The sequence below is a fragment of the Amblyomma americanum genome, chromosome 1 (assembly GCF_052857255.1).
Source record: "Amblyomma americanum isolate KBUSLIRL-KWMA chromosome 1, ASM5285725v1, whole genome shotgun sequence".
NCBI classification, from domain to species: Eukaryota; Metazoa; Arthropoda; class Arachnida; order Ixodida; family Ixodidae; genus Amblyomma; species Amblyomma americanum.
This window is the reverse complement of record NC_135497.1, coordinates 508,300,546-508,313,442: the sequence shown is the minus strand read 5'-3', so window position 1 is coordinate 508,313,442 and position 12,897 is coordinate 508,300,546. Positions and strand designations below refer to the sequence as shown.

General features: G+C 49.4%; 1 pseudogene; it reads left to right on the top strand.

Annotated features, from left to right (window-relative positions):
• Positions 1-235: 235 nt before the first annotated feature.
• LOC144128219 (uncharacterized) lies at positions 236-12,562 on the top strand (annotated as a pseudogene).
• Positions 12,563-12,897: the final 335 nt, after the last annotated feature.

Sequence of the window (12,897 nt, the reverse complement as noted above, 5' to 3'; positions counted from 1 at the left end):
AACCAAGGACGCAGGGGTAGAAAAGGCGGGGAAAAGGGAGTTCGAGGCTAGGCAACAGTTGCGGTGTTATAACTGCCAAGAAACAGGGCACATCGCTGCAAGATGTAGAAACCAGCGATTGGTGTTCTCGTACGTAAATGGCAGTGATGAAAACCTAGAACTGCTTCGCCCCTACCTTCATGAGTTAGAGGTAAATGGCAAGCCTTGTAAGGTGCTCAGGGACAGTGCGGCTACGATGGATGTAGTGCACCCATCCTATGTTACGTGTCAGGATTTCACGGGAGGAGTAACGTGGATTAAACAGGTGTTGGAGGAGCACAGTGTTTGCTTACCTATGGCAAGGGTTGAAATTTCAGGTCCGTTTGGAAAACTAGTGACGGAGGCAGCCGTCTCGAAAACAGTTCCGCTGGAATATCCTTACTTGTTCTCAAACCAGTCTGACCGGCTGTTGCGTGAGCGAGGGCAGATCTTTGGAGAAGGAAAAGTGCAGGCACTAACGCGCTCTAAAACCCGCCAGCTCGCCGCTCAGTTAACACAGGACCTGGGACAGGGAGAAGCGAAATCGGAGCAGAACCTGAAATCATGGAGCCAAACCTAGTGACTGAACAAGGTGTCGAGGTTGTCGCTAGATCAGGCGGCATCGACGCAACTGCGGCGCCAAGCGAACCGCAGGAAGTAGAGCCCGTCGGAGCGTCAATATTGGCCCCGACTTCGCGCAGTTTTGAGCGGCTATTGGAAATAGACAGGGATATGCTGAAAGCAGAGCAAACGAATGACCCTAGTTTGAGGCGCCTGCATGCTACCGCGGAAAAGGGCATAGCGAGGCGTAACATCACGATACTCGAAAAAGGCGGACTGCTGTACAGGCACTACAGAGATCGCAAAGGCAAGACGTTTGATCAGCTAGTGATTCCGGAAAAATACCGGGCGGACCTTCTGAGATTGTTTCATGGGAACAGCTGGTCGGGACACTTGGGGATCGAGAAAACGAAAGAGCGACTTTTAATGGAGTACTACTGGCCAGGGTGCTTCATAGACTTGGAGCGGTACGTGAATTCGTGTGACGCATGTCAACGAGTCGGGAAACCTGGAGACAAACGGAAGGCTCCCCTGAAATTGGTTCCACTGATCACAGAGTCTTTTCGGCGGTTAGTGATTGACACGGTAGGACCCCTACCGCAGTCTAAATCGGGATACAAATATCTCCTTACCATGCTGTGTCCAGCAACGAAATTCCCCGAAGCAACCCCCTCAAAGAACTAAGCTCTAAAGAGATAGTGGACGCTTTGCTCAGCACCTTTGCACGAATCGGTTTTCCCGCGGAGATTCAGGCGGATCAGGGAACCGTGTTCACCAGCGCCTTAACCACCACCTTTCTGAAGAGGTGCGGTATAAAGTTAATACACAGTTCGGTATATCATCCCCAGGCGAACAGTGTCGAGAAAATGCCCTCCGTGCTCAAAAGGGTTCTGCGCGCGTTGTGCTATGAACGGAAAAAAGACTGGAAGAGCTGTTTTCAGGCAACGCTGTTTGCGCTCAGAACAGTTCCCCATGAAGCGACCGGATTCACCCCGTCTGAACTTGTGTTTGAGAGAGCCCTACGTTTTCCTCTCCGGATTTTGCGAGAATTCTGGGAGGGAACAGGAGAAAGCCAAACTGTCGTGAGTTACGTGTTAGAATTGCTCGACCGACTAAGTTCTACGCGTACCCTAGTAGAAGAAAACTTGGAAGCGGCACAGCAGGGGGCAAAAGTCTACTACGATCGAAACGCAAGGCAACGAACATTTCAGACGGGCGATAAGGTTATGATTTTGCGACCATCCAGGAAAAACAAAATTTAGGTGCAGTGGGAGGGTCCGATGAAAGTTCAGCACAGGCTGTCAGAAACAAACTACGTCCTGAAAAAACCCGGCAAGAGAAATGAGATTACCATCTACCACTGCAATTTGATGAAACCTTATGTAGGCAGGGAGGAGGTGTTAAATATGATGTTAAACGCACCCGAGGAAGTACAGGCTGATCTACCTGAGTTAGCAACAGACCGCGATGCGGATTGGAGCGTCCAGGACATTCTTGCGCGCTCTGCGAGGGCTGATGTTCTAAAAGAGGAACAGGTAGATGAACTTAAGGGTCTTTTGGGGGAATTCAAAGCGATGTTTAGCAGTCGGCCAGGGAAAACTAACCTGACCACTCACGAGATTGAGCTGACCTCCTCTGAACCAATCAGGTCAAAAGCTTATCGAGTGTCACTACGTCAACGGCAGATCTTGTAGACGGAGAATAAGAGAATGCTAGAAATCGGGGTAATCGAACCAACTGAAAGTGATTACACTTCCCCCATGATTCTCGTCGAAGTGCCAGGTAAAGTGCCTCGTCCATGCGTGGAGTATCGAAAACTCAATGCAATCACCAGAGACCAGCTCTATCCGATTCCCAATATTGAAGAGAGAGTGGAGCGGGTAAGTGGGGCACAGTTCATTTCTACGTTAGATCGGGTGAGGGAATATTGGCAGGTTCCTCTCTCAGACATCTCGAGCCGCTATGCCACCTTCATTTCACCCATTGGGACATTCAGACCTCTAGTTTTAAGCTTCGGCCTCAAGAACGCACCGTATAGTTTCTCCAAATTAATAGATATTGTACTTAAAGACACGCGGAGCTATGCAGTCCTCTACTTGGACGACATAGCCATTTTTTCGAACAGCTGGGAGGAGCATATCGCGCACCTAAGAAGCGTGTTGGCAAGGTTGCGGGACGCTGGGCTCACACTGAAGTCTGAAAAGTGTAACTTTTGTTGTTCACAAGGGACCTACCTGAGACACATTGTAGGTCGTAGAACTTAGGCAGCCTTCGGAAGTTAAAATTAAGCCCAGAGCGGACTTTCCAACGCCTCGAACAAAGAAAGACATCCGCTCTTTTCTGGGGCTTGTTGGGTATTATCAGAGGTACATTCCTCACTATTCTCAACGAGCGAGTCCATTGACAGATGCGCTACGAAAGGGAGAGCCCGAAAGGGTTTTTTGGGATGAAGCAAAAGAGAGCGCCTTTCAAGAGCTCAAGAAAGTACTCATTTCACGGCCCGTATTGCGGACGCCTGACTACACAAAAGAGTTTGTAGTTCAGTGCGATGCGAGTGATAGGGGGATGGGCGTTTTATTGAGTCAGGTCGGAAAAGACAACGAAGAGCATCCCATCCTGTACGCAAGTCGGAAACTGACGCTAAGGGAGGAAGCTTACAGCGCCTCAGAAAAAGAATGCGCATGTTTAGTCTGGGCAGCACAAAAACTGTCATGCTACCTATACGGATCAAAATTCGTTTTCGAGACGGATCACTGCCCACTCACATGGCTGAGGCAGATGTCTCAAAAGAAGGGACGCTTGCTGCGGTGGAGCCTCATCCTTCAGGAGTACAACTCCTCTGTGAGGTATAAGAAAGGGAAAATGAATGGCAATGCCGATGGTTTATGCAGGCTATTCTGAAGTGCTTAAAGTGAAAAGGGTCCTCCAGCTTTTATGAGTGTGTGTGTGTGTGTATTACTAGCGGACCTATGTATGTTTCTTTTCAAGTTTAGTTATCTACTTCGATCCATTTCATGCATGGCTCTGACTTTGTTGTGGCCCAAATATCCATGATACGTTGACATAGATGGCGGAACCACTCGGAGTCGGAATTTGTTATTACCTTATCTGTTGGGATAAGCCTGGTGGATCAGGGACACAGACTGGGTGCTTTCGCGTCGTGTGGAGCATTGTTGCAGTGCCGAACCGGCCGCTGTTTGTCATTGTGGGAGGTTTGGGGTTGTTTTGTTGCTCGCAGAAGATAACCGGTCATCCCATTCCCAAGACCAGCCCATCTCTCATCGGCAAGGGATTGCTACCACTGGACGAACGAGATTTTCCTGGCCGCGGAGGAGTTATTAGGAATGGCCGCCAGCTGGTATTAGGATTGGCGCCAGCACGTCTTGAGGATTGCCACCAAGACAGAATCTCTCGCCATGTGTCTGCGGTATGCGTTTACCGCGCTCGCCCTGTCGTTGCTGCGTGGGATAAGCGGGAGCAGGGTTCTGCGAAAATCCCTTTAAGGAGTAGCTGACTAGGTCCGCGAAGTTTTTCGGGCTGTCTTCTGATTTTCCCCGACGTCTCCACCGACCCGACTACTCCTGACCTCCCGGGCACAGCACCAGCGTGGGAACAGATCGCCACAGTGGCTTGACTGCAGGCTTCGCCGGCCATGCCTAATGGCAGAACCACTGGGGATTATCTACCGACGGGGCTGCGCCTCGGTTTCTTCGAAGTTCACCGACCGGCGGAGAGCGGGCCGACCACCTGACGTCGCCTGCCAGCCTGACGGGGACCTGGCCGCACACCCCTCTCCCTCGGGCTCAACTTATGCAAGGGGCGTGTCCATGTGTGCGGAGGTGTCTGTGTGTGATAGCGCAAGTTTTGTCCACACCCACAACGGCGAGGGCGTCCCCTACCTGGGGAATCTAGTGAAGAGGCAGTGTACAAAACTGGACTGCAGATGCAGTTGAAGCAGCTCACTTCAGAACACAAAAGCTTGTAAATATGTAAATTAAACCAAGTCTTCTTCCTCCACTAACGAATCCTTCACTCAGCGGCACTCCTGTCCTAGACGGAGCAGGCGTAATCTTGACCGAGGTTGTGTCGAGAAGCGACCCCGATCCCCACCTTCAATAACCTTCAATAAATGGGACCTTGCACCACACATTCACTAGATGCGCATTTATTCGTCCTCAAACCTTGAGCCGTCCTGTCGGAGTGGTAGCGTCTCCTCCTCAAATGCCAATGGCCCTTGTTCGATTCCGATCTGCGGCACACGTTTTTTTTTTATTCAGTGAGTGGGCGGGGGGCTTCAGTGGCGCGCATAGATGCCGCCACTGAATACTTTGGTTAGCGCTTAAGCGCAGGCTATGTTAAAGGGGCAGTGAGGAGAACTCTATCAATTTTTTTTGTTAGCAAAATCTGATAGTTCGGCATTTCGCGGCTTTTTTGCCGCCTGTCCGGGAGCGAAAGATGCATTTATTTCAAAGAAATTTGGATTCGAAGTTGAAAAAGTTTTTTACGCCACTCCGATTCAAACTCGGGAACTAATATTACATCATGCTGCACTCTTATGACGTTACAGGATGCAGTGACGTGAAACGTGACGTAAATGCAGAATCTGATTTCTCGCTGCTAGTGCTGTGGTCTAGCAGCAGCCTAAATGAAAGCTACTGCCGCCGCACGTTGAAGGCATCTATCGGGGGTCGCTACCGTCGCTTCGTTTACGTTTGCAACGGCGTCTTGCCAGCGTTACGATGGATCCCGTTCCCGAACCTGACGACGCAGTTCTCGCAAAAACTCCGCCCTGCATTTAAGCGACCTCATCCCCACAGAGCGTACGATGCTTTGCTGGAGCACGGTTAAGTTAGGCGCCGGTAGGTGGTTTCCCCTTTCCGCCGTGAGCAGCCGTTGCAAATCAAATATCATAACCCCAGTGCGGGGAGTCGCGAGGGGCCAGGACAAGGTCAGCACGTCGTGCCCATCGGAGGCTGGCCGGGGCTTTGGGGCCAATGGATTGTGATTCTTTGAACGGCGCGGTTGCACGGTGCAGCAGGCGGCGTCGAAGTCTCCCACGGTTGCAAGGGCCACGTTATTTATTTTATTTTTTGCCACAAAAACGGATGGGGGCTCAAGGGCACTCGCGTTTAAAGTTGGCGGCTTGAAAGTAAAGCCGACGCTTCAACGGCTTCCGCGCGTTTCCAGAGGTACGAGGTCTACTGGATCGGGATCTCTCGCTCACTAGCAGGTACCTTCAGATGTGTGCTGTGAATGGATTAAATTAGCCGAGAGCTCGAAAAGAACAGCTCCACCAACTGCCGAAGCTATTGAATGACGTCACAAGACGTGCCTCGCCGCGGAACCGGATAGGTCTGGCCGGGCCGGCGGCGGCTGACGCACTCTTCGCGAAATAGAGACCTGCTCCAAGTCTCCGCCAGTGCGGTCAGAGTGCGCCGAAACCCCCGAACGCGTCGGCGGTCAAGCACAGTTGGAGTGTAGAGGCTCTCACTTTGACCAACGTGACGTCGCCGAACAGCGCGCGCGCGCATTACTCCGTAGTGTAAACGCGTCTTAACAGAGCCTGCGCTTAACCGCTAACCAACGTATTTGGTGGTGGCATCTATTGGAGCCACTGAAACCCCCCGCCCACTCACTGAATAAAAAAAACCTGTGCCGAGGCTCGCAATCGAACCAGGGCATTTGTAGTTTGAGGGGGAGACTACCACTCCGCCACGACGGCTCAAGATTTAACCATCAATAAAGGCGAATCTAGTGAATGCACTGTTCCGATGCAGAAGTCTCCTATCATAGCCTAACACGGCCTAACACAGCAAGGCCATCAACAATTTTTCTTAACTGCCTTGTAACTTGTCTCCCGTCCCTAATAAACAATTTCCGTTAAGTAGCTTTAAGTTGACTGGCAAAGCCATGAATGTTTCGCCGGTCGAGCGTGCGAAGACAGAAGTGCAATTTATACTGCGAACTGCCTTGTACGATCACCGACCATCGTGCCATCATAGTTTTTCATCGACCGTGGCGGTCATCTGACCGGCCCTAACAGGCTCCTTCAAAGGTTAACTAGCACTTGAAGCGGCATTTGGAGTTCGTCCGCTGTTCGGCACTTGCAAATCGAGGTGCGTCAAAAACAAAACCACGGGGCGCGCAAAGCTCATGGACGCGAAGCGCCATAACAAATCGAAACTCTACTGGCTGCCTGTGGCGCAGCCAAGCTTCGGTTTTCTTTGCTTCCAACATTCAGGTTGTCTTTTGTCTGTCTTACTGGTGTGATAAAAGTGCACTATCGGTTTTAAAATAAAACTTACTTCAGTATTGAACCGTGCAATCTTCTTTGTCAGCCTCAGAAATTCGCGATTTTCATGTAAAAAGGAACATTCCTCCAAGGTGGCATCTCTTGTCCTTTGACGTCATCACGCTTGTACATGCGAGATTGCCCTATCAGGCTCCTTCAAAGGTTAACTAGCACTTGAAGCGGCACTTGGAGTTCGTCCGCTGTTCGGCACTTGCAAATCGAGGTGCGTCAAAAACAAAACCACGGGGCACGCAAAGCTCATGGACGCGAAGCGCCATAACAAATCGAAACTCTACTGGCTGCCTGTGGCGCAGCCAAGCTTCGGTTTTCTTTGCTTCCAACATTCAGGTTGTCTTTTGTCTGTCTTACTGGTGTGATAAAAGTGCACTATCGGTTTTAAAATAGAACTTACTTCAGTATTGAACCGTGCAATCTTCTTTGTCAGCCTCAGAAATTCGCGATTTCCATGTAAAAAGGAACATTCCTCCAAGGTGGCATCTCTTGTCCTTTGACGTCATCACGCTTGTACATGCGAGATTGCCCTGTGGCAGCGGTACCTGTATTTTGATTCTTGCTATTTTCTACCTTACAAGAGCTTGCTTTGTTTTGAGTAAGAGTGGAATTTTTGTGATCAGGAGCTGGTATTCTATCATTACAAGACAACTTCAATTTCTCCTCAGTGTCCCTTTAATGCGCGTTTATACTCCGGCGTAAAGCGCGCGCGCGCGCTGCAGGGCAACGTCACGTCGGCCAAAGCGAGACCTTATATACTACAACTGCGCTTGACCGGCGACGCATTCGGCGGCTTAGGCGCACTCTGACCGCACTGGTGGAGACTTAGGGCATGTCTATATTTCGCGCCGAGTGCGCCTACCCGGCCAGACCAATTCGGTTCCCCGGCGAGGTGCGCGTTGTGACATCATTTAATAGCTTCGGTAGCTAGGGCGGTGCTGTTGTTTTCGAGCTCTCGGCTAATTTAATCCATTCACAGTACACATCTGAAGGTACATGCAAGTGGGCGAAAGAGCCAAATCCAGTGGACCCTGTACCTACGAAAACGCGCGGAAGCCGTTGAAGCGTCCGCTTTACTTTCAAGCCGCCAACATTATATGCTAGCGCCCTTGAATACCCATCCGTATTTGCGGCAAAAAATAAATAAATAACCTTGCCCTTGCAACCGTGGGAGACCTCGATGCTGCCTGGTGCACCGTGCAACCGCGCCGTTCAAGGAATCACAATTCATTGACCCCAAAGCCCCGGCCAGCCTCCGATGGGCGCTACGCGCCGACCTTCTCCTGGCCACTCGCGACTCCCCGCACTGGGGTTATATTTAATTTGCAACGGCTGCTCATGGAGGAAAGGGGAAAGGATCCAACGGCGGCTAGCCTAACCGTGCTTCCTCAAAAGCATCGCACGCTCTGTGGGGCTGAGGTCGCTGAAATGCAGGCCGGAGTTTTTGCGAGAACTTTGTCATTGGGCTCGGGAACGAGATCCATCGTAACGGTGGCAAGACGCCGGTGAGAACGCAAACGAAGCGATGGTAGCGACCCCCGATAAATGCCTTCAACGTGCGGCGGCGGTAGCTTTCATTTCGGCTGCTCCTATACCGCACCGCTAGCCGCGAGAAATCACGGAGGCTGCGTTTACGTCAAGTTTCACATTACTGCGTCCTGTAACAGCATAAGAGTGCGCCGTGATGTCATAAGAGTTTCCGAGTTTGAATCGGAGTGGCCGGGAAATCTTTATCAACTTCGAATCCAAATTTATTTGAAATAAAGCCATATTTTGCTCCCGGACAAGCGGCAACAAAGCGATGGATTGCCGAACTATCAGATTTTGTTTGCAAAAAAATCCGATAGAGTTCTCCTCACTGTGACTTTAATGTACCATGTACTGTCTTGGTCAAAAGTGTTAAGTCTACCGCATTCAGCTGCAGTGAAATATATGTTCCTAGAATGATTCATGTGGCGGATAATTCAAAACTGTAGTCAAGCAGGAAGCTTCTGTATCGCAAGAGGGAACCTTCTGCTAGCATTTCAAGTTCACTCGGTCCTAAATATTGCCGTAATGGCTCTGCCATGCAGATTAAGCGAAAAGCCTTTGGCCTTACGACTTCACCGACACTGTACATTACTCTTGTTGCAAATGCGAATACTTTTCACACTTTCCAGGCTTCTACTGGCATGGGTCCTGCTGTACCACGGAATCCAGGTTTTCTTGCTGAAGTCAATGACCAGGTACGGTGGATTCTTATGTTTAGAACTAGTTTTTAATGCTTGAAATGCTTTTAGCTCTCGTTCTTGGTAACTGCAGGCGAACAAGCTAGAAACTGTGGAAACGTATTAGGCTGAGGATCAGTGCACACCTCTCGGAAACGTGAAATTTTCCATCCAAGTGGCATGGAGCGGAAAAAAATTGCCTGCACAGGAGCCCCAGTCACAATTTGAACCTTTGACAGCTCAGGGCAGCTTTGCTTAATGAAGACTTAGATCACTATAGCATTACCACAACCTTTCACCTTTCATGTTCTAATTAGCACAGCTCTTGTGCTAAGATTTAATTGCTGTGTTTTAAATATTCATAATCTTTCATCTGTTAGTTTTGTGCTTCCGAATATTTGGCAGCATTACTGTTGCCAAGGTGCAGTGGAGCCTGAAGTAGATATAGAAAGGCTCATCTATGTTGTCAAAGGCAGCTTTATATGATTGCACACAAACGTGACCTGGTGGCCCATCGCGCTGCTCACTCCAAAGAAAGCGATATGTCATGTTTTATCATTAGTAGCGTTTGCAAGGAAGATTTCCATTTTCGTAATGTGACGTATCGCAGTCCTGATGAATGGGATTTTAGCAGTTTTAATGAGCAAATAAGAACTCTCTCCCCAATCTGTTATAGGGCTTTATACAAAGCATATGTGCAGCTATTTTATTGCAGGTCCACCTCGGGAGAGGAAATTGTCAGTGCAGAGCGGTGGCGCTTGCTTCTTTCCTGAGGTCGCGACTCCTTGTTTTGCAAAGACGCCAAAAAATTTTGTGGGGTTCCCCACAAAAGTGACGCTCCTTCCTGTTGATGCTCCTTCCCCGAAGAGCCTTCGGGGAAAGAGAGTGTTCGGAGAAGGAGCATCACTGGCTCAGTATGCCGGCAATTCCTTAAGGCTGGTGCCATGCAGAAGCCTCGGATGAGCTCAGAAAAACTAGTAGCTGTGGGCAGTAAGCCTCTTTTATTTAGGTACATTTCGTGACTGACAAAGGCATTCGTTTATTTAAATGTGCACGACTTAAAAACCTTCACTTTACAGCATCTGCATGTCTTCAATTTGGCATGATTAATACTCTTTCAGATGCATGTGATGCATACATCAAAGCTGCACGAGCTGCCGAGGATGAGAAAATGCGAAGAGCAGCTGAATTGTTACCTCGCGGACATGCTAAGGGACATCAAGTCATCATCGCCTGCACCTGCCCCTGTAGTCAATGACTGTAGTCAGATAAAAACGATAAAATAAAGGCAGCAAGAAAAATTATTTCATTGACTGCAGCCGGGTATTTAGTGCTGGGATGCAGCATTTGCTGCACTGAAGGGTTGCAAGCTCACTCTGGTAGCCTACATATTCAGAACTATTAACTGTACACCAGAGTATGTGTTGCAAGGGCACTGTATCCCCATGACAAGGGCCTCGAATCTGTACAAAGGTTACGTGCCCTCGTATATACGAGGGACGGGTGTGACACGTATCCAATAACTGCGTATATAAGAGGCACGTATAACACGTATATATGCGTTTCGCCATACGTGGCGAGGAACGCGTATGCCATACTAGCACGTATACATGCGAGCTTATATGTGGACACATCCAATAATTGCGTATATATGAGACACATATAACGCATATATACGAGATTTTTCAATAGGGTACCCGTTCAAAAATGTCCTTGTCCAGAACTTATGGGTATCTAGGCAAAGTTAGCAATGCCCGTATTTCAGGTGTTAGCGCATGAAGAACAAGTCGAACTCCTTTTGTCCCAGGATGCGGCGGCTCTCATGAATCCATGTGAGCTCCAGCCGTCATTCGCCATAGGCACAATCACCTTTCCTTGCGATGTGTGGATGAGGGGGCTTGAAACGTTGGCTTCTAAGCACAGCTTGCAGGGCTTCTTCTTGTAGGTGGAATCATTTCGGGCAAAGGTCACATCATGTTTGGCCAGCTGCGTTGTCTGCTGTTCGAAGTCAAGGCGCAATGACTAAAACGAAAAAAGTCCTTAATAAGTGACCGTCTGTTTGGGTTTTGTAATCAGAAAGGTACTAGCACCTGTGTCTCTGAGCGAACTGTAATTGTAGCAAAAGAAATCTAACTTCCAATTAGGAACCAATTAGGCAATGAAAAAACTTTCCCTCACGCTTCCCACAATGTTAAATAATTATTACAAAACCGATACTGACTAGCAAAAAATGTCCAGTCATGAAATACAATAGCTTTACTCCTAAACTTCTATGATATTTATGGATCAGGGGGCTCAACGTTTTAGATCGACTCAGGCTATGAGGGACGGCGTAGTGAAGGGCTCCGGAAATTTCGACCACCTGCAGTTCTTTAACGTGCACTGACATCTAAGAGTACATGGGCCTCTAGAATTTCGCGTCCCTCGAAAGTCGACCGCCGCGGCCGGGATCGAACCCGCGTCTTTCGGGTCCGCAGCCGAGCGCCACAACCAAAGAGCCACCGCAGCGGCACCCATTATCATTACCATCATCATAATCTATGATGATGTATTTGACCTCTACTCATGTCATGTGATTATATATTTTTCTGCACTGTATATCTAATTGTACGTTTTCTTCTCTGTGCATTTTCTTGCAATTACTTTTCTTTTTATCATTTTGTGTAACTATTACTATGTGTGTGTGTTTCAAATAGCGTAGCGAGCAAATGTACGCCTCCGTCTGTTTTCCATTCGTGCCGTTGCCTCCTTGTAGAGGGGTCTGTGAGGCTTTGTCAAGCTGTCGTTTCTTGAGCAGCTTTTACCTATGGTCTCCTCCTTCGCTCTGATGGAAACGAAAGGTTATTATTGTTATTATTATTATTTTTAAACAAGCGTTCAAGAAACAGAAAAAAAGTGGTTGTGGCTCAACTCAGTTGAACCAGGATATACAGAGCGAAAGCTGTGTTAAGCATGATTAGACATGGATTTGCTTATTTTCATCTTTATTTTTTAGACTTCAGCAACAGGAAATTGTTGCAGCGACAGCAAACCACGTGATGCATCATGTGCCACAAGTGCAAGAGCGAGCGTCCAGAGCCTCGGTCGGTGCAGCGGCGGATATGACTGCCAAGAGCAAGAGGGAATCATGTGATACATCGCATCAGACAACCGGCGAGGAGGAGCGGCCGAGCAGCTGCCCGCGCAGCGGAGGACGTGACTGCCAAGCGCGCAGCTATGGCGTCGATGGAGGCCTCGGCACCCGCCAGGCGCGATTTTGCACACGCGGCGCGCCTTCCGTTGGAGGTCAAATGTAAGAGAAGAGACAAACAACTTTATTGCCATAGAATGTCGGGATTAAGGGCAGGTGGGCATGGTGTGGTCCCCAGGTGGGGGCGACTTCCTGAGCCTACGAAACGAATGCCAGTTGGATGGTCTTGTCCGGCCTTCAGAAGAGTTGGTTCCATCCCTCCTCGGAGGGAGCAAGCAGTAAGGTTCGTAGGGGCGGTTTTCCCGCGCAACCCCATATGATATGCGCTTGGGTGGCGATTTCTCCCTGGTTACAATTTTGGCAGGGTGGGTCATATTCCCGGTCTGTGATGAGTGATAATCTAGAATGCCTAAGAGTCGAGTGTGTCTGCAACCTGCGGAGCATGGTGGCTTGAGCTCGATCTAAGCCGGGGTGGGGAGGCGGGAATTGGCGTCTCGTCTCTCTGTGGAGGTTGGTGAATTCGACAAAGGTCTGGGGCCTCAGCAAGAGCGTGTGTATTCGTGGGGCCGGCCGCCAGGTTGGTTAGGCATCGGGCTAGTCGGTCGACCCCTTTGTTT